The sequence below is a fragment of the Taudactylus pleione genome, unplaced genomic scaffold (genome assembly GCF_031769625.1).
Source record: "Taudactylus pleione unplaced genomic scaffold, aTauple2 ptg000435l, whole genome shotgun sequence".
NCBI classification, from domain to species: Eukaryota; Metazoa; Chordata; class Amphibia; order Anura; family Myobatrachidae; genus Taudactylus; species Taudactylus pleione.
This window is the reverse complement of record NW_028284837.1, coordinates 357,337-385,126: the sequence shown is the minus strand read 5'-3', so window position 1 is coordinate 385,126 and position 27,790 is coordinate 357,337. Positions and strand designations below refer to the sequence as shown.

The window sequence follows — 27,790 nt, the reverse complement described above, 5'->3', positions numbered from 1 at the left end:
TGCTATAATCCCTTGAAGATAAACCCATGGTGATAATGCAGTGCTAATAGTGCAAACAAAGTGATAATTGGAATACAAAGGTCCTGTCAGGGTGAACAAGAAAACAACACAAACAAACACAAGAGGGGTTCCATCCAAATGGACCAGAAAGAGCCCCAGAATGTTTTGTCTGTTCGTTACCCAGATTAGTTTTATTTCTGTTTGGTCCCAATTGTAAAATGTAATGGCATATGCTAGCACTGTGTAATTAAATGTTAATAAATAGACATCAAAGGACCAAGTCAGATGATACAATGTTTTTACTATAACAGCCAGATATACATTCTTTTAAGATGGCCACACATCTAAAGAGTATCTGTCCAACCAGCCAACTAGTTGATTGGTTGGAATGAAAATCTGGTAACGTATGGGAGTAAATGATGATCAGCAATTTGCTCCTAAATGCCAGAAAACAGATGAAAATGGTCGGTCACACAAGTTTGTTAAATGTTTGATCTAAACAATTTGTTCAAACAACAGTTTTTGTCCATTTTCCAGTATTTGGGAGCAAATTGCTGATTAATCTTTAGATGTGTGGCCAGCTACATACACTAAAGTGATAAATTATATAGTTTGCGATTTTATCATTTATTTGAGGTGGTGAGAGTTGGGAAGGGATTTTTATGGTGGAATTACCTGTTTTATTGGTAACTGCACAACCTTTTCCTTCTATAAAAAAATATTTGCATTCTCTTGTTGTTTACAGGAAATATCTCATAGTTGTAATGTGACAATTAAATTGAAGCCAAAACAAAATTAAATATTATTACAGTACCACATAATAATGTGTTTCTTTACAGTAAATGTTTAATGGTTTTTGTATTAGAAATGTCAGTTTTAGGGGGGAATTGAATTAGGTGCGAGATTGCAAAAAGCAATAAACTCTCACACTTCAACTTATAATTTGCCCACTTTGCTTTATGCGCACACCTGAGATACGTAAAATTTAATTAGAAATGCCAATTTGTGTTACTCACAGTGAGAGTGTGAATATTGTTCAAAAAACAAACAGGGAAAATAGCATGAAAAAGTGGGGGAGACCTTCCTGGACCCGAAAAAAGTGGTATCTTTGTTAGCAGAATCATACAGAAGATAGTTAGTGGCCATAAGGAAAGTACTGTATGCTTTTAAAGGTGTCAAATGGCTGATATGTGCAATTTAACAAAAAAGTAAAATAATGTAATAATCTGTATAATTTTGTTTAATTAAGTAGAAAAAAGATAAATTTACAGTAATTTGATTGTAAAAATAAAAAAAAAATCATAAAAAGCTATTATTTTTCATTAAAATAAATACTTTCATTAAATTTGGGGTGTTTATTTTTGGGTAATTTGAGACCATTTTTTTTCACCCAAAAAAATTACATGTAATTATTGGCCCAATTAAGCTAATTGAAAAATTCCAAATGCCTAATTAGTCATTAGGGGGATTGTTCAAGGGGTTCTGAAGAAAGTCCCGAAATTTTTTACCTGAAGTAAAGATTTTCCCTATCTTAATACCTGCTCAGGGGGATGCGAACAAAAACAGGTGAATCTAAACTGAAATAGAGAAGCGAGTTTGGAATTAAATTGCACATGTAGTTCGCAATGCAAATTTACAATGCAAACTGTGCATTCTGGCTGGACCAAAATGCAATATATAGCACCTATCCTTGTGTATCAATGCTTATTTCCCTATAGATTGTAAGCTTGCGAGCAGTGCCTTCCTACCTATATATCTGTCTGTTATTACCCAGTTTTGTTCTATTAATGTTTACAATTGTAAAGCACAATGGTTATGCTGCGCTATATAAGAAACTGCTAATAAATAAAATAAATGAATAAATAAATAAATTTACCGTGAATTTGCCTCGCGGGACCAAACTCGCCCCTTATTGAATTCCTCCCTAAGTGTTTGAACTTTTTTTTTTATTTCATTTTATTTGTATTCTGATTTATTTATATATTTGGCTCCTGTTTGTTAGTGGTTGTTCTTGTACTGACTTTAACCACAAAATGTATAACAGTGTACACTTACAGGCCACATATCAGGACATGTTTATTAAATATCCGGTTTTAGAAACGATAATTGCAATTACTTATTACCACTATTCATGGTAATAAGAAATTATTTAGCACCTGAATGTATAAAGAAACTAGGGATGTGCGCCGACCCCCATGTTTTGGTTTAAGTTTTGGATCTGTTTCTTCTTCAAGGTTTTGATTCTGGATTTGGTTGTGCAAACCACCCTAAAGTGTTTTGGTTTTGGATCTGGATTTTTTTAAATAAAAAATAGTTAAAAAGTTTTAAAAACAGCTAAAATCATGTAATTTATGCAATCCAAAACCCGAAATTCGGATTTAAAATTTGAATTCCTCTCTGCAAAAAGATCAGAACCGCGACCCTGATTTACCCAGATCTCCTCTGGAGATTAGAACCGCTACTCGGATTTACCCAGATTCATGAAATTCGGGTGGATTCGGATTTCTGGAAAACCAAACCGCACATCTCTAAAAAAAAACACAGGCAGGAACAGGGGCTCCGAAAGGAGCCCATACCTGTGATGTGTTAGTAGTGAAGTAATTGCATTAGCGGACACTTCACTACCATATTGGAACCTCCGGTGCACTACTGCACATGCATGGACCGCTGACCATGCATGTGCGGCAGCTAACTGTGGAGCTTGGTAAATATGACAGCTTTAGAAAGTACATAAATAAATGTACACAAATTTTGGTGTGTGTGTTATAACTTTTTTTTTATATATATTTTTTACATATGGACTACAACTGACAGGAGCTCTTAAAATTTTGGGGCATACTGGCACTTGTTGGTCTATAAGTGCCGTGACAGGCTTGCAGGGATGTGGGCTGCCTGTAAAAACAAAATTAAATACTTACCATTATCCACTTACCCAAAGATAAGGCTGCTTGTTCCTTTGGTGGGAGGACCCCATTTTGAGGGGTCCCAAGTTTCCAAGGGACTCCAGCCTTTGGTTAACATTATGGTAGGAGGACCCCATGCTCTTTGTCTCCCTGCTGTAGCATTATCCCCATCCTGGCTGGTTCAGACTGGTGTTGGTTACTGCGAAATAGGGGAAACCCCATGTTGTTTGTGTTTTATTTTTATTTTTCAGTGCTAGACCAGGCTCAGAGATACAGGGCTGGTTACTGATTTGGGGGGCAGGGAGCATACCTTTGTTTAATAAACCATTTCAACTATTTAAGTTATTAATTTTTTTTTTATTTTGTACAAGGCTGTTACTTAAATCTCCTGTATTGGCCTGAGGTCTGTGATTTGCTGTTTGGAGAAGTGTGTCTGTGATATCTAATTTTTTCTTCAAGGATTTTACTTAATTAATGAAAACATTATATAGGGTCGTATAGTTTATTAAACTGCTGTGCCACTATGTTTCCAAGATGTGCTATATTCTTTTAAACTGTTGTGTGTTTGTACCACTGAAACTGTTGCTTAGTTTAGCCAGCCAGCTCACTGCAGCCTCTGGCCAATATTAGTGAAAACAATATTGTGAACTGTGAAGTGGTCAAAATTAACTGGAAATTAATGTTATTGATGTAAATAATAATGTAGGATCAAAAACAGGTCAAAGTTACATGATTTTACTGTAGCTGTTTTTTTAAATACATTTTTAAAGAAATCCAGATCCAAAACTAAAACATTAGAGGGTAGTTTTGCCAAAATACGACAATGATTTAGAGCTAAAACCAAAATACAGGGGTCTGTGTACATATAAAAGCCAGAAAGTTGCAGGTAGTCACAGTATGTTGGCTAGTTAACCAATTGATTTAAAATGGAAATTCTTTAAAAGTCAAAACCAGGTTGGAGAAAAAAACACCCATAGAGAGAAAGAGTTTCATATAGAATCTAACCTGTTTATCTCCCATAGACCACAGCAATAAACTTGAATTGATGATCAGCGTTTCATTAGAAAGCACTGCTGTATTATTATAAATGCCAATCTTCATTATCTTTGCAGTCCCTTCAAGACTCTGTTGCCAGTTCACAACACTATAGACTGCAGGTGTTTCTTCATTCCCATCCAAGAAAATGTATTCATCACTACTTAGTGTGGGTCTGACTTTCCTTATGTAGTGCGTGAGCTGTTAGGAGTATATGAATTAGTAGGTCATTTGTTCAAAGTAGCAGAAGGATAAAATAAATGCACTTTCTGTTTCACAATCATGGCTCTTGTTGCACGATATTGAATATAGCTAAACCGATCAGAGTAAAGCTGGGTACACACTTACCCATGATTGTACCCAGCGTTGCGATGGCCAATGGGCTAAAATATTGGGTGGCTGGTACACACTACATGATCTGGTGCCCGACTGACCAGAATGTTGGGTACTGGCTCCATTCATCTGCCTGGCATTGGCAGCTTGGTCGTTCCATCGGCCCTACATGCTGGCCGATGAAATGACCAGATGGATAACCTGGGGGAGAGAGCATGGTCATCCATAGTGGGTACTCACTGGCCAATCTGCTGGATCGACCGACATGTCATCTAATGTGTACCAAGCTTAAGAAGGCAACATGAAGCTCACACTCATTTTTCCATTTTAAAGTTCTGGAAAAAAGCCAAATGGCACCAGGATAATATTTTAGGAATGCTTTGCACTGAAATTAGATCAGCTGTTGCTAAATAGAAAATGCTGTGTTTTATGTCAATCATAATTAATATAAATATGGATGACATGAGGCTCATATAGAGTTGTCATGGTTTTTGTCATTGCATAACTCTGCATATACTCAGAAGAGTGTACAAAGGTATATGTAATCATGCAGATCTTCACATTCAGCCACTTACAGTTCTACTATTTCCAAAGGTCTATTGGGGGGATGTTGGCATTATAAAATTGTCTAGTACAGTAAGGTCACCTACAGTCAAGCAAAAAGTGATTGGTATATAACTGGGAAATCCCTTTCATGACTGGGTTTTCGAGGTAAGGTGCAAAGGTGAGAATGAGGATGATGACAGTCACTGACACTCTCCTGACCCTGATTTGTATATTTACCTGCCATGGTTTGAAATTCCAAATGTCTGAACAGGTCCCAATTGTAAAAGGCCCTTCACCCTCCTTGGTGCTTTTCAGATCATTCAAAGCTTTAGCTAAAACTTTTACAGACAAATAAGTTGAATAAGAAAGTTTGAAGCTGTGGATGTAGGTGGAGCTGTTCTTGACATCATCTAACTTCTCTTCTCCTGTGCATTCTTTTATTGGGGTCTGCAGAGATCTTGTAGCATTTTTCCCATAAAGAAATTTGCATCTGAAAACTTTCTCCCAATATAAGTTCTTCCAGTTCTCCACCATAGACTGAGATGGACGTATATTACTAAGGAACTTATTTAATCCTGGGACCACATAACTATCACCAGCTAATCCAAGGGTGCCAGATAGGATGGGAAAATAATTTCTACTTGATAGTAAAGTGGACCTGGACCAGCCAGTATTTCCAATAAAAACCTTCCCTAAGATTTTCTGCTTCAGCAATTCATTCACAACAGGAACAAAATCAAAATCAGCAGAAAATACAACAACCACCTTAGCTGTTGACTCCCTAATAACCTTCACTATATGTGGAGTGTTGCGATCTGGTTGTGCCATGTGAATGTATTCGGTAAAAGCTACACATGCTCCAACCTTGGTTATCTCTTGTTTTATTGGCTGAATTCCCAGAAGACCATAATCATTGTCTGTAGCCACGAGACCAATCCAGGTCCAACCAAAGCTCAAAACAAGCTGAGCCAGTCCTATAGCCTGGAATTTATCACTTGGAACAGTCCTGAAGAAAGATGGAAACATTTTCCGGTTACTCAGCAGAGAAGCACTGGAAAATGGGCTGATCTGAAGGAAATGAAAATATAGTGATACAGCGATAACAATACATTAATCTCATGACGAGGACACATGAAGCTAGCGTAACATTATTTCTCTCTGACTTTCTCTCTTTCTTTCTATGATACCCCATTTGGTGTTGTAAGGGTGTGTTATGGTGTTCTTCTACCTTACTGAGTATGAACTGATCCTCCCGCACTGCTTCGGTTCTTTTTGTGTTCTTAGTAGGCCAGAGAGGTTAGTAGGATTCCTCCAAACACAAGGAATTAAACCTGATATTTTTAATTGATCTTTCTTTATTGAAAGAAACTGTCTCTCAATTTGCTAAGCACATACATAGCGTTTCCTTAATACACAAGTTCCATCAATAAATATTTATGGTTATAAATTATAATGCATATATATATATTTATTGTATCATGCTAAAAGGGATGTAGTCAATTTGCCGGCGGACTGGATGCTGGCAGTTGAAGTCCCGGCATCAGAATCCCGACACAGGACTAAACATTGGTATTGAAATCCTGGTGGGTTGGGTTTAAGCTTGATGAGGGGTTAGGGTTCGACTTTGGGGGGAAGGCTAAGGTTAGGCACCACTGGGGGATTAGGGTTAGGCTCCACTGGGGGGATTTAGGGTTAGGTACTAAGGGGGGATGGTTAGGTTTAGGCACTAAAGGGGTAGGGTTAGGTTTAGGCACTAACAGGGAGGATTAGGGTGCAGGGTGGGAGAGTTAGGGGGAGAAGAGGGGAGGGTTAGGGGGAGAAGAGGGGAGGGTTAGCATACTTACCCGACCCCTGTCATGATACCGAGCATGGGGATGCAGCTGTAAGCATTTTGACGGATGGCATCTGACTGCCAGTATTTCTTTATTGTTATCACTATATTGTTCTCCTTAAGGGAGCTTATACCATTTGATTAATAATTATTTTGTCTGTGCACTTATGATTGCCTCGTTTGCCTTGTGATAGTATTGAAGGAAATGTTGTAGCTAGGCGGCATAGTGTAACCCCCCACACACTCCAACATCAAGGGATTTACTTCAGCTTCTATAAAACTGTCTTTAACTTAATGAGGAATTATGTCCTATCACTATGTTGAGGACATTAGATTGAGTGTCTATATAGTTAGAGCACTGGAGATACATCTATATTACATAAAAAATAGTTTTTCCTAACATCCTGTCCTGAAGAAGTCAGCATCTCACTAGAGTTATGATCTCAGTCACAGTAAATGGCAGGCGCGGTAAGCAAGGCTCTCATGTAATGTATGTATAGAGGTCTATGCAATACATTTTAACTGAAGCTCCTATGTATGTATTGGGGTCTGTGCATTAAGTGTTCCTCAGAGGTTAGAACATCAGTCTGTAGTTGATAACTGAGGCTCCCATGTATGTATAGAAGTCTATGCATGATGTGTACCACAGAAAGGTTAGATCATGGTCTGTAGCTGATAACTGAGGCTCCCAAGTATGTGTAGAGTTTGGTGCATGAGGTGTATCTCAGAGAGGTTAGCACATGGTCTGAAGCTGATAACTGAGGCTCCCATGTATGTATAGAGGTCTGTTCATGAAGTGTTCCTCAGGTAAGAACATTATAGTCTGTTGCTGATAATTGAGGCTCCCATATACTGTAAGTATAGAGGTCTATGAATGAAGTATACCTCAGAGATAATTGAGATAAGCTGAGGATTTACAGGCATCTAATAGATTCCCCAAAACAATGGGAACATACTGTGGAAGGATGATCCTTTCCTGTTACACTCACTGAGTCACAGACTGATCTCTCATAAGGCCGGTAAACACTAGACGATGTCTAGCGTGTACCAACCTCATAAGCGACAGGCAGCGACGAAGCGACAATGTCACCCATCGGACCTGCATGCATCTACAGCCCAGATCTCCCCAATATTGTCTAAAATAAAATAAAGTGTCCCCTCAATTAATGCAATTGGTTTTTTTAGTATAAACAATGGTAGGCCATATTGGGCTGCTTAAGCCATGGTCTGGTGATCACCAGACAATAACTATTAAAGAGGGACAAAATATGAAAGAGATGATTATTTATTTATTACCAGTTATTTAAATAACACACATATATTTCGCAGCACTTTACAGAAAATATTTGTCCATTCACATCAGTCCATGCCCCAGTGGAGCTTACAATCTACTGTATGGTCACACAAATACTTACACAATAGGGTTCATTTTTTTGTTGGGAGCCAATTAACCTTCCAGTATATTTTTGGAGTGTAGGAGTAAACTGTAGTGCTCTACATAATCAACCTGTTCCAGGGGTGCTGAGTATAGCCCTGGGCTAGCAGTTCAAGCCTGGAATGCCCTTGATAGGGGGGGGCTTTATTGGGGGGGGGGGTAACAAGCTCCCCAGGGATCCCTAGCCCGGGCTGACTAGTGGGCAGGGGTAATGCTTTGGCCGGGGGACCCGCTGAAAGTCTTCCCCTGGCTGTGGCATTACCATTACCCCTGCTAGAAAGAGTTTGGTGCTGGTTATGGAAAATAATATAGGGGACCACTACGTTTTTTGTCCAGAACCAGGAGCGGATTAGAGGGCAGTGCTGGTTGCTCTAAATACAGGGGACCCCTACGTCATTTGTCCCCTGCATTTTGGCAATCAGGCCTGGTTATGAATAGCCTGGTGCTGGTTGTGCTTCATACAGGGGACCCTTATGTTGTTTGTCCCCTGTATGTCTGGTTGTTCTTTGTGGGGGGTGTCATGCCTTTTTTTATTTATTTTTACACAGGTTTTAATTTTTTGACACACAGAAGTACAGGCAGATCCATCCGTGCATCTGTGTTTTGTTCTCTTTACACACAGATACATTTATCATGGATTTCCCTGATCCGTGCATGCAGAGTTATCAGTTATGGCTAAGTATGTTCATATGTCAAACTCGAATTGAAAAAGGTGTTCTACTTGAGAATTCCATTTGGCGTCTTTTGCGGACGATTTGCACTATGTTTCGCCCATTATAACAAATAAATGAATCCTTAGTAAATTTCCAGGTCCTGTTGATGTCTATGGCAAAAGGCTGGACCAATGCTGTATTGGACTGATGGTGTATGGGTCCGAAAACATCAAAATCAAGACAAGAATGAATCTTGCACCAGTGTATTTATCCTAACTAATATCTTCAATGGTCCTTATACATGTCTGTAGATACATGTCTCTACCGTGTAGTTATATGGCTTCTATGAGGTGTTACCCACTACTCAATTTTTACATATATCACAAAAATAAGAAGAGAAAGGTAAGTAGTTTGGAGGGTGCACTAGCGACCACAAAAATATAATTTAAAACTTTATTGGTATGTATTAAATATATCAGCCCTTATAAGTTAAAATAGGTGGAATATAAAACGAAAGAACATGAAAAAAGGAATGAAAATTAGTAAAGTGTATTAAAATATATGTTCACCAAAACAACCATTGTCTGTGTCATTCCGTTTCTATAAATAAGGACTTATATATTGAATACATACCAAATAAAGTTTATAACTTTTAAATTATATTTTTGTGGTCGCTAGTGCACCCTCAAAACTAATTATCTTTCTCTTCTTATTTTTGTGTCCAAAAACATGTTATCATCTGAGCTTCAGGTGTTCTCAACTGATTTTTCCTTTTCAAGTGGAGCAATGTTGGCAGAGTTTAGCCTTTAGTAAATGACTATTTCTGCAATGTAGGTTAAATTGAACATCAGACAATATCTGGTAATGGGGAACCTAGGGCCTGATTGAGGGGGTCATTCAGACCTGCTCGCGACCGAAGGTCGCTCGCTAGCGGGTCGATGTTGGGCGAATGCGCATGCGCACAACGGCGGGAGCTCCGTTGTGCGCATGTGCGAGACCCGGCGAGCGACGAGGAATACGTCGCTCGGGGTCTCGCACCAAAGGGGGCGTGCTGTCGATGGTGAGTGACAGCACGCCCCCTTTGGTGGGCGTTCTGGGGGCGTGGCTGCCAGACGGAGGCGTTCCCATGGGAACGCCTACCGTCTGAGTCCGGCCCCACTGACATCACTAGTGATGTCAGTGGGAGTAATTTTGGCTCCGAAATCACTCCTGGGCTTGCGGCAGCGAGACCCTACCGCAGGGTCTCATCGCAAGCCCGATGGTCGCGATGGTCTTGACCATCGTGACCATCATCATGGACGCTCGCATAAGCTGTGGTGGTAACCCACAGCTATGCGAGCGTCCAAGAGGCCGCTCCATTTTTAGGGAGGAGGGCACTGATTCAGAGCGAGCGCACTGGTCAGAGCGTACGGCTCTGAATCAGGCCCTCAGACCCCTTACTAAGCTGCTTCCGCACGCAGGCATCAGGGAGCCGAATATGCAAATCCCGCGATCGCACAGCAAGACATCAGGATGCCCACTATGTCTTAGCGTGCGGCGGCAATGCGATCGCAGGCCAGTCTAATGAAGCCCACTTTCCCTTCACAGCACACGTCATCTCCAGGAAGTGTATTTAACAATCGGTAACATCGAGAACCATTGGAGGCATACGCAGTGCTTGTGGTTGACTCTACAATACCGCCAGCACTGTGAATACTGCAGGGTTTTAAACAGCCAGGTGATGTGTACAATGACGCTCCCCTTTAATTATGTACGCCCAAAAAACACCGTTTTGACACTCAGACATGCCTGCGTTTGCACCACCACTCACCCGTTTTCCAAGACCTTCCCCTGTCACCACCCACAAACGGCACATTCTGTCACTCAAACTAGCAGGCCATCTGTGTCTCCTGGGTGACCGCTTCCCAATCGCAATGACTGGCTCGCGCACGCACACTGTGATGCATACGCATGCACAGAAAACGAAAATGACCAGCAGCCTAGCGAATGGGTCTGAATCGGGCCCCTAGTTTGAAGGTAGGGACATCTGGAGGATGATCACCACTTATGCCATGCAGTGAAGGAATTAATGCCAATTTTAAACTGTGCATGGATTATATCAATTTCTTCACAGTGGTACTAAAAAATATAACCAACAACCTGCAACTGTAAAGGTGATGTATCTGACTGTAATGGATGTTTTTATTTTTTCTCACCCAAATTTACGCCTTTTTTTTGGCAAAAATATTGCCGCTTTTTGTCGAATAATGGCCGTTTTTGCCACTAATTGAATACGGCCTTAATCTGACAATTTGTTTAGCTGTGCAACTGCATAGAGATGTGTGCCCATACATTCTTGATGCCGTCGTGCCAAGTACTCGTCTTGACGCGCCAGGTACCATGCGACTCTGGTAGCACCGGGCATTGTTTCTGTGTCTTTTTTGCCTGAAAATGGTTATTATTTATGATGTGATGTGACTAGGACAGCTGTTAACGGGTCTAATTTAATCCCCCCCTATACAGATGTGTCCTTGCTCATATAGCCTCAATACGCCATAGAGCGCAATGTGTCTGGCATGAGTGAGCTGTCAGGTCCCGTGTAACACTGCTACAGTCATGCCTATTTTTTTGCCGAACATGTGTCTAAGTCGCAAGCACCAGGAACCTGTGCTGATTAATTTGATATGTGACACTTGTATATCTGTGTGTGACGCAGAGCCTTATTCAGTAAGAATGGTGCTTCCTGTCAATCACTCTTCGATTTCTCCACATAAGCCCCTTTCCTATTTAGAACAGAGCCATGAAAAGCCCTGATATCTTCATGTATAAATCCCTATGTCGTGTAGACGATGTCTTCAAGGCGTAGTTGATAATGGACTCTATTTACTACAATCCGCAATTAAGGTACCGTGACTAGTAGTAGTATTTTTCATATTTCCCACCCAGTCCAATTGGAGCACAGTACATGGTGCAGTTTCTTTCCCTTATCACCCCTGGGCTGGGATGTACTAACAGTGGCGCTACTTACCGCCAGTCACCGCATCCCTACTGATCGCATATGTGCCAACATATGCGATCAGTACCGCAAAGAAGAGCTCTTCCGATAAGAGCTGTCCTTTGTGACCCGCTCTTCGCTGTGGACTTCTGGGTTTATGTCCCGGGAGTCCATCTGCGCATGCATAGACTGACGCGGCAACTGCGGGGCATGCTGGGAGGGAGCCGATCGCGATATGGTAGAAGCCCATAGGCAATAAAAGGGAATACAGGGAAAGGGAAATACGTCGCACAGGCTATAATTAGTATAGTATTATATTAAACAGTACATAGCAAAGCCACTAAGTGCACTATAATATGAAATACAAATACTAATATAATAGATAGAGTGGCGGTGCTCACTAGAGTCACATGCAGTGTAGTATAAAAAAAAATAAGAAAAAGAAACTCTTTTTTGTGAGCACTCTTAATAAATATAGACAGAGGGGCAGCTAGGAATATATATTAGCCCCTAAAACATAACTTTTAATAAGAGCAATTAAAATGATAAGTCATCTATAAGTTGATGACCATATCTAACTCAACAGAGACACTTAATTAATAACATACACAGACATATAAAACATATAACATAATACCACTTGTATAGATCAATATTGTAATATTTTCAAATGGAAAAAAGAAGCAAGTATAATATCCTCCCATAGGCGTTACCCTCCACATTGGAGAGCCGGTGATGGTACATACGGAAAATGCGGTTAAACCCCGAAAATGTTTAAAGAACCCAACAAATAGGTGATTTATTTTAATCTCATGACTCCTACCATGTTCATGGGACAAAAATAAGTATACTAGCACCGGGATTGGTTTTCACTGTGCTGATACCGAAAGTCTATGAGGCATAAGCCAAACCGGCATCTCCATTCTCCCCCACATTGCTCTTTGAGGGGTTGCTTTAAGGTTACAAGGTTAGAGGTTATGGTCCAGTGTCCCAGTCAGATGCATCTGCACCTGCTCTTCTGTTACATCCATGGCAGCCGGCTTACTAGTTAATGGTAATGCGAGTATTCGCCTTTGTGCGGCTGCTTGTGGGAGCTTATCCCGCCCACTGTGCTTACATCTGCTTTCATCATTATTAGTTTCGGGACTTAAATCAGCCCCATGCTGGGTGCAAATTATCCAGCTCTCCCATCTCTATATTCTACGATCAAGCAAGGATGTCTTCTTTCATGTCCATAATGCTCCTATGACACAGCCACGAGACACCAAAGTTCAATGCAATCACCACCCAATTACAGAAATCCCCATTTCATGGAAAGTGTGATCTATCAATGGATGGATCAATCCTTAGTGATCACTATCCATGTGTACACACTTGAACTGGTACATAACCAGAAGAAGATTTCATTTTTTTGGCATGTGCACAGTATGCTGAAATCCACCTGATCTGCATTGCCACTTGTGTGCAACTCAGAACCATTGTGGCTTCTGTTCCACCACTTGCTTGTTACTAGGGTGGGAGGCCACCATGAGCTGTCCTTAAGGAGCTGACAGTATCAAAGGTGTACCTTTCCCAGATCACCTTTACCAACTGTAACATCCTTCTCCCCTGTATCTGTAGAGGAAGTCATGACCCTCATCCGGCCCTCCCCCCATCCACCTCAACCCTTGATCCTATCCCCTCCCGCCTCCTCTGCTACCTTTCTACTTCTGCCTGCTCCAATCTTGCCCCGATCATTAACCACTCCCTCTCATCAGGCACTGCTCCTTCTGCATTCAAGTATGCCCTGGTCTCCCCCATTATTAAAAAACCTACCCTTGATCCTAACCTTCTCTCTAACTACCGACCCATCTCTCTCCTCCCTTTTGCCTCCAAACTCCTTAAGCAGATTTTCTAAAACTGCCTTACTGCTTTTCTTTCCTCCCACTCCCTCCTTGAACCTTTTCAGTCTGGCTTCCGTTCTCTCCACTCCACTAAAACTGCCCTCATAAAAGTCAGCAATGACCTCCTTGCTGCCAAATCCAAAGGCCACTACTCCCTGCTCATTCTCTTTGATCTCTCTGCTGCTTTTGACACTGTGGACCACCTTCTCCTGCTGCATATCCTTCACTCCCTTGGTCTATGTGACTCTGCCCTCTCCTGGCTGTCCTCCTACCTCTCTGACCAATCTTTCTTGGTTTCCTCTCGTGACTCCTTTTCCCCTCCACAGCCTCTTACAGTAGGTGTTCCCCAAGGCTCTGTTCTTGAACCTCTCCTATTCTCCCTCTATACTTCCTCTCTAGGTGAACTCATCAGCTCTTTTGACCTCCATTATCATCTCTATGCTGATGATACTCAAATCTACTTTTCCTCCCTTGATCTCTCACCCTCTCTTCTGACTCGTATCTCCAACTGTCTCTCTGCTATCTCTTCCTGGATGTCCCAGCAATTTCTTAAACTTAATATGCCTAAGACAGAGCTGATCGTCTTCCCACCCTCCCATAAAACCTCACTTCCTGCTATTTCTTTATCAATTGATGGCATAACTATCTAATCTAGTCCCAAGGTACGCTGTGTTGGAGTTATCCTGTACTCATCCTTCTCCTTCACACCACATATCCAGAACCTTTTGCAGTCCTGTCGTTTCCATCTCAAAAATATTTCCAAGATTAGATCCTATCTCACCCAGGATGGTACTAAAACCCTCATACACTCACTGGTCATCTCCAGATTGGACAAATGTAACCTCCTCCTATCTGGCCTCCCCAAATCCCATCTCTCTCCTCTCCAGTCTATCCTTAATGCTGCTGCATGGCTTAACTTCCTCTCCTAATGCTCTACATCTGCCTCCCTTCTCCTACAAGATCTCCACTTGCTCCCCTTCCCTTTTAGAACCCAATTTAAGGTTCTCACGCTCACTTACAAAGCCCTCACCCAATTTTCTCCCATATACATCTCTGATCTCTTCTCCTTTCATTCTCCTCTCCACTATCTTCTTTCAACTAATGCACACCACCTTTCATGCCAACTGATTACTTCCTCCCACCCCCACCTCCAAGATTTTGTCTGCACTGCTCCCCACCTCTGGAACTCTCCCCCACTCCCTATCAGACTCTCCACCTCTTTGCAATCCTTCAAATGGTCTCTCAAGACCCACTACTTCATCAAATCCTTCCAGCTATCATTCTAACTCCCTGCTACATACTCCTTCCTCCCCATCTACCCCATCTGTGTCAAACCTGTTTGTCTTCCCCTCCCTTTTTGAATGTAAGCTCTTATGAGCAGGGTTCTCTATCCTCTTGTGCTTCTCCCTACTTTAGTTTCATCTACTTCTTACTCACCACTAGGGAACCTAACACTTGGTTGCTTATGCTCTAGTGCTTATTTGGGTGTTATGGTCACTAATGTAGCAATATATATTATCCATGTCCTGGTCCTGTATTGTATTGTTCTGTAAGTCACTTGTCAACTTGTCAACAATTTGTTTATGTACTATGTAAGGTGCTGCGGATCACTTGTGACGCCATATAAATAAATGATAATAATAATAATAATAATAATAATAATAATAATAATATCAATTCACCCTATAGTAGTTTAATAAGAGTAAAATATTGGCTTTACACTTATCTTTCTTTATTTTCAGAGATCTCCATCATTTCCTGTTAAACCATTATCCAGTATCTTTTACTGATGCAGTTTTACCCAAGGACATTATTCCTGAACTTTCAAAGATTTCTAGTGAACATAAGCATTTTATTTTATTTCTGTTTCTGATTCCACCTGTTCACCAAGTTTGTTGAGTAATGCCCTTAACAATGATTTTGATAAGAGGACCCTGGAAGTCTATTGATACAATGGTTTCTTTTGTTATTATATGGCTGTATTTGGTGGGACAGCCGCTTCTTGAAAAGGTTTGGAATGGTCTCATAATTGTATGCAATATTTTGCAGCATGGCGGCACAGTCGCGAGTTATGTCAGGCATGCATCACTAACATACAGACATGTTGTTAGCTAGATCTGGCAACAGTCTTCAACATTAGTTGTATAAGCAAGTTCAAATGGTACTTAATTTCTGTGCTTCAGTCACAATTTCTTTAAAATGTTGAGGAGTGCGCTCTGCACTGTTTCCTTGGTGTGACAGGATCCCCATAGTAATGGTGGTGCACTTCTGTGCATGCACAACCTCCAACTCAATATGCCTTCTGCACATATGCACTTTACCATGCATTCTTCTTCCTCTGTCCTCCAGGCAGATAGGATGTGATTCTGAGTGTCGCTGAGAGAGACTGTGCCCCCCAGATATAGCAGTGCCACATTTAACAGCAGTGGTGTCACTATACACCACCGTGCCACCACCGCTGACTACACTACAAGTCCCACTGCCACCAGCGCATGTACCTGCAGGTGCACACTACAAACACTGCATGCATCAAGCTGCTGCTGGCTAGATCTGTCTCCCATTGCATGTTCCTGCATTAGACCTGTGTTCTCTCACATCCTGCGGTTCTACTTAGTTAATAGACCAATCCCAGGTTAAGCTATTCATCATGTGGACTGACCTTCACCACACACCGCTGACACCTATCAACATAAGTTCTGCCAATAGAAAATAGAGTCTTAGGGGTCGATTTTAATAAATTTTGATCAATTTAAAATCAATGAAAATCGATTAACATTGATGTTGTGTGTCTGATGCTAAATCACGCAGTTACTAACATATAATTTTTTATTAGTTTTTTTTTAAATATTAGTAAATGTGTGATTTATCCCCAGAAACACAATATCGATGTTGATTGTTTTTCAAATTTCAATTATTTTAATTTGATTAAAATTGACCTTTAGTAAATATTCCCCTTATTGTACGTAGGCTGTGTTTGACCATACATACCTCTCCAACATCTATTAAGAATCCAAGTAATGGAGGCTATAAATGTTACCAGAATATAGTATTTTTTTTTGTGCTCAAAACCAATCCCCATTTTAGTAGCCTTGTTTTACATGTTTATAATATAGTGATTTTGTAATTCATTTAATATTGTAGTAGATTTATTGTTTTGGGCTATTAAATAAATGTTGTTCAAATTTCCTTACCTGTGGGTATCTGAAAGTCCCCAAAACATGAGCCAAAATGATTGAGTTTATTGAAACTTTGGATCCAATAACTGCAGGGAAAGTTGATCTAGAAATACACTCATTATTGGAAGGGAGTGTGATGAACTCAGTTAGGAAATGTAAAGCTCCTTGTAATTCATGATGTGGTACATTACAGGTGTCATACATCTGGAACCCTAGTGTTACATTTGGGAGAATACTGGGATCCCTGTTGATCTCTTCAATGGCGTGTATCACAGTCTGAGTCTGATGGTAATAGTCCAAACTGAAGCTTTAAGATAGATCGATGTTTAAATTAATCCTTTACAGTCCATTAACTAGTTTAACCAGTATTTGGTAACAAAAATGGGCCAAATGTAATAGGGTGAGAGTTTAGTAAATGTGACAGTTTTCTCACACTTTTTAAACTCGCCAATGCAATAGAGTCAGAGAACAAAGCAACAGAGCAAACTCGCATGTTTTTTAGACTAAAAAAACTCTCACAATTTAAAATCTCATCAAGATGTTTCCAATTTTGAAGATAAAACTCAACCAATGTGAGAGGTTACTGCTAAACTTTCACATTTTCTAAACTCTCACCCCATTGCATTGGGCCCAATGCATCATAGTATTCAAAGACAATTTAACTTTTAGTAAATAAATTAGGGCAGATACAGTTTGGGTCTCCCATATTCCGAAATACAGATTTTTTTTATTGTGACTGAGAGAGTGAAACCTTTGCTTTCTGATGGTCCAATGTACACAAACTGTATTTAAGGGACAAAATTATTGAAAATATTGTAAAAAACGACCTGCAGGCTGTGTGTGTATAAGGCGTACATAAAATATAAATGCATTCTGTATTTAGAGTTTGGTCTCATTCCCAAGATATCTCATTATGGTATGCAATATGCCAAAATACGGAATATTCCGCTATTCAAAATCCCCCTGGTCCCAAGCATTTTGGATATGGGAGAGTCAACCTGTACTGTGATTCATCTACTTCAGTGGTTCCCCACACAGGTCACGTTTTCCAGGTCACCCAGCAGGTGCACAGGTGTATTCATTAGTTACTGACACTTTTTTAAAGATCCACAGGTGGAGCTAATTATTTCACTTGTGAATCTGTGAGGACACCTGGAAAACATGCACTGTCAGTCTTGAGGACCGAGTTTGAGAACCTGTGATCTATTCAACCTGCATAAATGTTCTTTCTCTATCGCCACCAGCCAATATAAGTAATCCCATTACAGAACAATACATTTTTATCGATTATGGTGAAAGACTGGTGCATTAGTGATCCAGATAATACTATGCAACACAAACAGTTAATCAACTGTAATGCTCACAGCGGCAAGCACAAGCTTTTGCTTTTTCTCAGATATGGCACCATTCAGGATGCACAGTATATCCATGTATACCAGTGGTTCCCAAACTTTTTTGAATAACGGCGCCCTAGAGTACCAGCATTGATTTCACAGCACCCCTAAGTTTAAGTTTGTTATTGATAAATTCAGAAAAAAATGTAGTAAAATAGTAAAGTGAAGTGAATCAGGTCCTAGATTCTCTGGGGGATATAAAATATGTGGGAAATACAGCTCAACACTAAATAACTGTGTAAAACAAAGTTAGCTGGTGTTTGTATGCTGCACGAAAAAGCAGGCAGTATTTTCCCTGCATGTTAAAAAATATATTTGTACCATTTCATCTTAAAACGGTTTGTCCAGGTGCAAATTTAACACCCTATAGCCATAGTTGCAGACTTTCTGGCTGTTCCTTCCGGGAGGGAGCACCCAGATCGTCAGGGAAGGGGGGGCGTGGCTGTCAACAGGGGGCGTGGCCCGGGCAGATGACTGACGTTTGTGGGCATGATGGGGGCAGGGTAACGCTATTGCATAATTTTGGCCCCGCCCCCACTACATAATGCCGATAATACAGGCATTGTGAAGCAGGGGGCGGGGCCAAAATGATGTGATTCAGCGTGAATCACGTCACCACCCCTCCCCCCGCTGGGAGTGGCGGTCAGGGGGATCAGCTGCCACCGGGAGGCTTGCCTGCATTTCCGGGGGGGCCGGGAGTTGCACCAGATTATCGGGAGGCTCTCAGCAGAATCAGGAGGGTAGGCAATATCCATATTTGCTCCTAATGCTGAGACACATTGAGTTGAACATCATTGATAGTAATGAGATTGTCAGTACTGCATGTGCACATGAAAATCGAGTTTGTGACAAACTATAAGGAGACTGAGACATATATTTTAACCGAATTACACCAACATACATCTCTTCACTCATCTCAAAATATCTCCCAACCCGACCTCTCCGCTCAGCTCAAGATCTGCGTCTCTCATCCCCGCGCATTACTTGCTCCCATTTACGGTTACAGGACTTTCTTCGGGCTGCACCCACTCTATGGAATGCCTTACCACACACAATTAGACTTACTTCTAGTCTTCATCCTTCAAGCGTTCCCTGAAAACTCACCTCTTCAGACCAGCTTATCAGATTCCAGAACTGACCACATAACCTTCATAGCTTCCATGTCTTATTACATCCCCTCTCACAGTCCACACATAACCTCACATATTGTCTTTCTTTCACATACTCCTGACATTTTGCCGACATTCCTGTGTGACTGGATCATGCAGCCCACCTAGAAACTCTGCATTCTGGCCAGACCAAATTGCAATATATAGCACCTATCCTTGTGTATCAATGCCTATTTCCCTATAGATATTAAGCTTGCAAGCAGGGCCCTCTTACCTCTATGTCTGTCAGTTATTACCCTGTTTTGTTCTATCAATGTATCCAATTGTAAAGCGCAACGGAATATGCTGCGCTATATTAGAAACTGTTAATAAATAAATAAATAAAAATAAATATATACTGTATGTGTGCTATATGGACACTATTTATAGGGTGATGGAACATGGAGAGGAGAATGGGAAGGGCTGGCATAGCTCACGTACAGCAATCAGCCTGTTAAAGTAATGTCATATACATGGGCAACAGTAGTAGGTACTCCTGCACTTAGGAGATGTATCTGTTACAGCTGCTTCCTCTCTGCTGCAGGATACATGCATCTGCTGCTGGTCACCAGCACAGACCTTAAATTGGCCACAGCTGGTTTTGCTATAACCTGGAGAAAGGCAGCAAAATTACCTCATTCATAGCACCAATCAGTTCAAGGTTGGTCAGATTGGGGCTGTATTTTCTAGAGCACAGGTTCTCAGACTAGGTCCACAGTGGATGTTTTCCGGGTCTCACAGAATCACAAGGGGAAAATTTAGCTCCATCTGTGGATCTTTTAAAATATGTCAGTGAGTAATGAATACACCTGTGCAACTGCTGGGTGACCTACAAAACGTGAACTCTGGGTCTGATTCAGACCCGGTCACGAGCGATGAGCGCTTGCAACCAGGTTGATGTTTGCCCACTGGGCATGTGCACGATGAAGCTGGCTCCGTTGTGCACATGCGCGAGACCCGGCTAGCGACATGCGCTCCGTCGCTCCGGGTCTCGCACCAAAGGGGGCGAGCTGTCAATGATGATTGACAGCTCGCCTCGTTTGGTAGGCGTGGCCGGGGGTGGCTTCACAAACAGAGGTGTTCCCAAGCGAACGCCTACCGTTTGTGGGCGGCCCCACTGACATCACCAGTGATGTCAGTGGGAGAGCTTCCGGCTCTATTAGAGCCAGAAGCTTTCTGGGGCTTGCGGCCACAAGACCCTACCACAAGGGTCTCATCGCAAGCCCGATAGTTGTGATGGTCTTGACCATCGTGACCATCATCCTGGCCGCTCGCTGTAGCTGTGCTTGGTCACCCACAGCTATGCGAGCGGCCAGGAGGCCGCTCCAAAAAAAATGCCCTGATTCAGAGCGAGAGCTCTTTCAGAGCGTCCGGCTCTGAATCAGGCCCTGTGTGCGGTCCGGAGGACAAAATTTGAGAACCACTGTTCTAGAGAAATCAGGCTCACAAAAAACAATTATGGCTTCCCCCATGGTTATTTCCACAACACGGTGTGGTGCATATGGTTTAATATTTAGTAATTATAATTTTTCATTTTCCATGGTGTACTTCAGGTCAATGCATGCCCAGGCCACCTTTAAATGGTTGGGCATACTGGGTCTTCAGACATGAGCACAGGTGCTTGGTTAGATCTCCATTGGAGATGGTCTGCCAGAACTGGACTCCTAACTTCAATTGAAGATGCCCATGCACTTTTCCATCATCCCCACCACCACAGCTCCACACCAATGGCTCTCCACAAGGAACACACTTCTCCCTGTTAATCTCTAGATCTGAGATGCTCAGCTGTCACTAATCATATCTGCTGGTGCACTTGTTTCATCCTCCTGGTGTCCTTACTGACTCCTAGTTCAACTTCATTCACTTATCTAACTGGATTCAACCCAGGACTTCTCACTGACAACCTGGCCAACCTGCTTATTTTCCAATTCTAAAATATCACCATTGCTTTGGGATAATTATCCCTAACCCCCAACCCTAGTCTTTTGGATCTTCAAGGTGTGGGTCATGTTCTGTGCTGCTCCAGGCACAATCAGAGATCAAAATGGTGAGATTACTTGTTCCCAAGTTGTTTACTAGCTATGTTGGAGAGTGTGTACCTCCAGGTCTCCATTCATCAAACTTTCTACAACTGCAATCAATCCTTCAACATGATCAGTTCCATCAGTATACTGTACAAGCCTGTTTCAGACTACCTCAAGCTACCAACTACCACCATATCTTGCCACCCTCGCTGCCATAATCAATCCTGGATGCTCTTCATCCTTAATTTATCTATTCAACCTCATTGTTCCACCTTCCTGGAATGGATTATTTTTTGGGGTCCCTCTTCACTCTCCCCATAAGTATCCCATTCATCTCCCTCAATTTAAAATAATTCTTTTATCTACAAGCAGATTATATTTTTATTCTACAAACATTGCTTGTTTTTTACATCTAACTTCTATTTGTTTAACATATTTTGGGCCTGATTCAGAGCCGGACGCAATTAGCGCTCGCTCGTCCAGAAAATAGGGGCGGCTATTCAAATGAACCGTTCGCTGTTTGCGGTCTGTTCACGCCTCTAAGTCTGAACGAGCGAACAAAACTTGCGGTCATTTTTTGGGAAACTACGCCCCCTGGCCGCTCACATCCTACGTCATGTCCGCTATTTATTAGATTAATCGAGTACATCGACCAGGGTATGAACTGCTCGCTATTCTTGTGGTTGGTTTTTGCTACCACAATTTTGCGAGCAGTTCTGGCTATTAAATAACCCAGTGACGTGGTCAATGACGCTGCTGTTTTAATTATGCACACCCAAAAAACGCCCGTTTTGACCTTTAAGCACGCCTGCGATCGGATCTCCACTCCCCGTTTTCAAGCACCTTCCCTTGTTACCACCCACATACGCCTCATTCTGTCACTCAAATGATCAGGCATTCGCTATTTTGCGAGCACATGAATTTCGGCCACACTGACTTGTTCGCGCATGCGTATTACGATCCGTACGCATGCGCAGTTGGGCAAACATCGCTCGGAGCGAACGAGCGGCCGCTTACGAGTGGCTCTGAATCAGGCCCTTTGTTCCCCATTTTTAGTATCTGCATCCTAGCAGCCATTGTTTTCCTTGTACTTTATTACAATTTTGTTTTTTTACTGCATCTAACTTTCATTTTGTTTTTAAGTCACCATTTTGTGTTGGCACATTTTGATAATTTTATGTTCTACTTGAAACTTTTATTTTTATTTTTATTTTGCACTGTACTGACATACTGTAGTGATTCTGAAGTATTGCTGCCTTTTTATCTCCAAGTTCCATTTTACTGCTGCCTCTATTCTTGCTGAGTTCACCTGGCTATCCATTTCCAATACCACTTGTCCTGCTGTTCTCTCTTTTGGAGCTTCTGATTCTCCCACACCTGTTGATCAGGAACAAATGCGGCAGACCCACGGAGACACCTTCCTCCCTCGTCTCCTTCCCTGTCCCCATCCTGCATCCTGAGTCTCCTACTCTCACATCTCTGCATTCCTTCTTCCTAATCTCTCCCTCTACTCTCATCCTTTGAGGTCCAATCTATTCACATCTTCCACCCTGTTCACCTTTGAGTGGTAGTCATCTACCATCCTCATTGCCCCATGTCCTGCTTGCAATATAACTTTGAGAAGCCTGGCTCCATGCTTTCTTTCATTCAACCTTTATTCCCTCACCCTGGGGAACCTCCACATCCCATTAGACAATTTAATCGATGCTACTTCCTCAAAACTTTTCTCCTCATTTTTTTGCTTACTTCTTACCCCCATCTGCACCCTATACGACCAATTATTCAACCATAAATCAATATCCTACTGTCTCACCCCTACCTGTCTCCAACTGAGTGTCCAACCTGTCTCACTACCTTTTCCATTAATACTTGTAGAAATTTCCACCCCATCCTCTTATCCTCTCCTCCTTCCATTCAATCTGTCTTGACACCTACTCCCACCTTGCTCTTCTTTCCTCCTTCTAGACTGCCCTGCTCTTCACAGTTATAAAACAAACATTCACATGACCCAGATTCTAAACCTTATCTATCTGCTGTAATTTATGTCAAAGATCCAGTAGCAGGTTGTCTATCACCAACTCAGCATTTTCCTCTCCTACCATTCTCTTCTGGACCCAAATCAATCTGGTTTTAGTTTCCTTTACCCCAGGGAAACTTTCTAGTGTCACTATTGATCTCCTCACTGTTAAATCCTTACTCATCCACCTTGACAATTCTCTCTTCCGTTAAACACTCTACTTTGTCATGCTTCATGACTCTGTCCTCCCACGGTAGACCACCTACATCTCTATCCTATCCTTCTCAGTCTCTTCTTATGACTCCGAGGTGTATATTTATTATAGTGCAAGTTGTTGCCCATAAAAAAACAATCAGATTCTACATATCATTTATCTAGAACCTTCTAGAAGATAGTAGTTGCTATGGGCAACAATTCCACTTCTAAAAATCCACACTGTAGTTAATATACCCCAAAGACTCCTTCTCTCCCTCTACCTGTTGCTGTTCCTCAAGAGTCTGTCCCCCCCTTCCTTCTCTACAAACTATACACCACTCACTCAGAGATCTCATTGGTTCCTTCGACGTCCTTTACCATATCTAAGCTGTTTTCAACTCATTTTCCTCTCTTTCCTGGTCCTCTTTCCCTCTGTATTCACTCATCTCTCTAAATGTCTTTCTGATAATTCTTCCTGAGACCTGCAGATGTATAGTGTTTCCTCCTAATTATTTTCATACAAATAAGGATCTGAGGGTCCTATAGCAATATGTACAAAGCGGTGTACCGTCATGGGGATACAGTCACGGTGGGCCTGATTCAGCTAGGAACCCTGATGCTAATATGCACACAATCGGCCGATTGTTGATAACTGCACATGCGTACGCATGGTAACCTGTGGTCTTTCGAACGCAGGCGTGCCAGTGCGTTTCAAAGCATTTGCAGGGTTGTGCATAAATTATTCACTGTGATGCCATACGCAGCCTGAAGCCTGATAGAGTGCACGGAAGTTAGCAATTCCTGAGTAAAGTCAGAGCTTGTGCAAGTGTGTGCGAGGCTGCGATGGGACTCGATTGTACCGATGTCTTCGCATTCTTGCTAAACATTACAGATGTGTGTAAGGTAAAGTGGGCATCCTTATTTAGTGCAGCGGTGGCATTGCGATCGCAATGGATTAGCATACTATCGCAGCTGAACTGTGGGCCTGATGTTGCCCAAGTGCGCATGCATACGACGGAGGCTGGTCCATCGTGTGCATGTGCGAGACCCAAATAACGATGGCCAAGCCGTCATTAAGGGTCTCGTACCAAAGGGGGTATGCTGTCTACGGTGATTGACAGCACCCCCCGTTTGGTGGACGTGACCGGGGCATGGCTGCCCAGATGGAGGCGTTCCCATGGGAACGCCTACCATCTGGGGCCGGCCCCACTGACATCACTAGTGATGTCAGTGGGAGTGCTTTTGGCTCTGATAGAGCCAGAAGAACTTCAGGGCTTGTGGCAGACGAGACCCTACCGCAAGGGTCTCGTCGCAAGCTCGATGGTCGCGTTGGTCTCGACCATCGCGACCATCATCATGGACGCTCGCATAAGCTGTGGGTGGTAACCCACAGCTATGCGAGCATCCAGGATGACACACAAAAAAAAAAAAAACGCCCTGATTCAGAGCGGGCGCTCGTTCAGAGCGTCCAGCTCTGAATCAGGCCCTGTGTGCGTAATCACTATTGCATTCGCAGTTGTGTTCCATAGTGAATAAGGCCCAACATCAACAGTTATGATGTTGACATTGTTGAAACGTTGACAAATGCATTACATAGCACATGTTGACATAGAACATGTTGACATCTTCAGAATGTGAAATGTCAACTTTCTGCATGGAGGAGATGGTTAGATTTAGGCTACAGGATGGGAGGGTTAGGGTTAGGCACTGGAGGGAGGGTTTGAGTTAGGCACCAGATGGGTTTATGGTTAGGAACAAAGGGATGGTTCGGGTTAGGCACTGGGGGGAGGGTTAGACACTAAGGGCCTGATTCAGAGCTGGACGCTATTTGCGGACGCTCGTTCAGAAAAAGGGGCTGGCTATTTAAATTGAGCGCTCACTCTTTGCGGTCTGTTGACGCCTCTATGTCTGAACGAGCGTCCGAAACATGTGCTCGCTATTTTGTAAAGACGCCCCTTGGCCGCTCGCATCATACGTCATCTCCGCTATTTATTTGATTAATCGAGTACATCGAAATGCGTATGAACTGCTCGCAGTGCTTGTGGTAGCATTTCCTACCGCAATCATGCGAACAGTTCAGGCAAAGAGACAACCAAGTGACGTGGCCGATGACACTCCCTTACTAATTATGCACACCCTTAAAACGCCCGTTTTGACCGTTTGGCACGCCTGCGCTCGGATCTCCACTCCCCGTTTTCAAGCACCTTCCCCTGTTACCACCCACAAACGCCTCATCCTGTCACTCAAATTAGCAGGCATTTGCTATTTTGCGAGCGCACGATTTCCGACCGCACTGACTGGTTGGCGCATGCGCATTATGACCCATACGCATGCGCAGATGTGCGAACATCACTCGGAGCGAACGAGCGGCCACTTACGAGCGGCTCTGAATCAGGCCCTAAGGGCGGTTAGGGTTAGGCTAGTGGAGCGGAGTGTTAGAGGTTACGATAACTTACTGCCAGAACTACTCCATGACACCTGGATGTCACAATCACCAGACCAATGGACCCAGAAAACACCACCAGAGCCACTACTATAAATGTGAGGCAGCTACACCAGGACACACTGTTTTGTTGACATTCTAATCATGTTGACATATCATCAGTATCGACATGATGAATGTGCTGAGCATGTTGATATTACAACCATGTCGACAATATAAATTTTGGGCATGATAAATGTCTATAAAATAAAACAAACCCGTCATGTACTTCCTGTAGCCATTCAATCCTTTCTGTATAGTAATAATAACCCAATAAATACAACACATTACTCCATCTAAAAGTTGTCCCCAACACAATATAAGAGAAAACATTTAAAATAGTCAAATTATGCAATGACGTCAGTAGTAGGTTCTAGGGGTTGTGAATTGCACCAGATGTCACCCAACGAGGGGCGGACACCAAAATGCCCGCTCCCTCTCAATGACCAGGAGCCGTACACTTCACTGTACGCTTCATAAACTGCAACCAAAAAGCTGTACATGATTCTGTAATATGATTTGGTGTTTCACAACTTTAAATAATGTATTCTTAAGTAGTTCCGTGTGACCTAGGTCGTGTACAATTTCTTGTTTGTGATTAACGGGGATTGGAAATAGGGACCATCATTATTTGCAGTGCTCTCGGCTTTTCAGATTTTAACTTGCGATTTATATTTTAAATATTATAGTTCTCACTTAAAGATAGCTAGTTAGTGGTCTATGGGCCTGATTCGGGCCCTGATTCAGAGCTGGACGCTCTGACAGAGCGCTCGCTCTGATTCAGGGCCGTCCTTCTTGCTTTTCAGAGCGGCATCATGACTGCTCGCATAGCTGTGGGTGACCACCCACAGCTATAGTGAGCGGCCAGGAAGATGGTCGCGATGGTCAAGACCATCGTGACCATCGGGCTTGCGATGAGACCCTTGTGGTAGGGTCTCGTTGCCACAAGCCCGAGAGTGCTTTCGGCTCTAACAGAGCCGAAAGCACTCCCACTGACATCACTTGTGATGTCAGTGGGGCCGGCCCCAGAAGGTAGGCGTTCACATGGGAACACCTCCGTCTGGGCAGCCACGCCCCCGGCCTGCCCACCATCGACAGCATGCCCCCTTTGGTACGAGACCCGGAGCGACAGGTCGATGGTGGCGCACTGGGCCACCATCGACCTGCTTGCGAGCGCATAGCGCTCGCGAGCGGGTCTGAATCAGGCCCTTTGTACGGAACGCAAATCTGAAATGGCACGCGCCGGCTCGCTGGGAAAATATGCAAATGAATGAGATCACAATGCAATCGCAGCACTATACTAAGACGCCTATCACCTTATAAAGCCACCCACTTCCCATTACATACATCTGCAAGTCAGCAAAAACATCGGTAACATCAAGAAACATCGGACCATTACGCAGTAGCCACCTGTCGCCATGTAGTGCTCTGGCTGATTATGCCGTCACTGGGAATTAATTATGCATGCCAGTGTAATGGCGTTTAAATGCACAGGCACGTCTGTGTTCCTTCGACCACCCCCCCTCTCCACCCCCAAACAGTGCTTCCTGTCATTCATTTCTGTGTGCCCTCTGCGTGTCCGCTGCGTTCGCATACCCGATCACAGTGGCCGGCTTGCCTATGCGCACTGCGAAGCATGCTCAGAACGCAAACATCGACCGGTTGCATGCGTCCGCAACCTTGCGATCCAACCTGAATCAGGCCCTATGTACTAATCCTTGGAGAGAGATAAAATGGATGGATGTAAAGTACCAACTAATC

The 27,790-nt window shown here is 42.7% G+C and overlaps 1 pseudogene; it reads right to left on the bottom strand.

Annotated features, from left to right (window-relative positions):
• Positions 1 to 27,790, bottom strand: part of LOC148505872 (extracellular calcium-sensing receptor-like) — a 47,073-nt pseudogene that overhangs the window by 9,261 nt on the left and 10,022 nt on the right.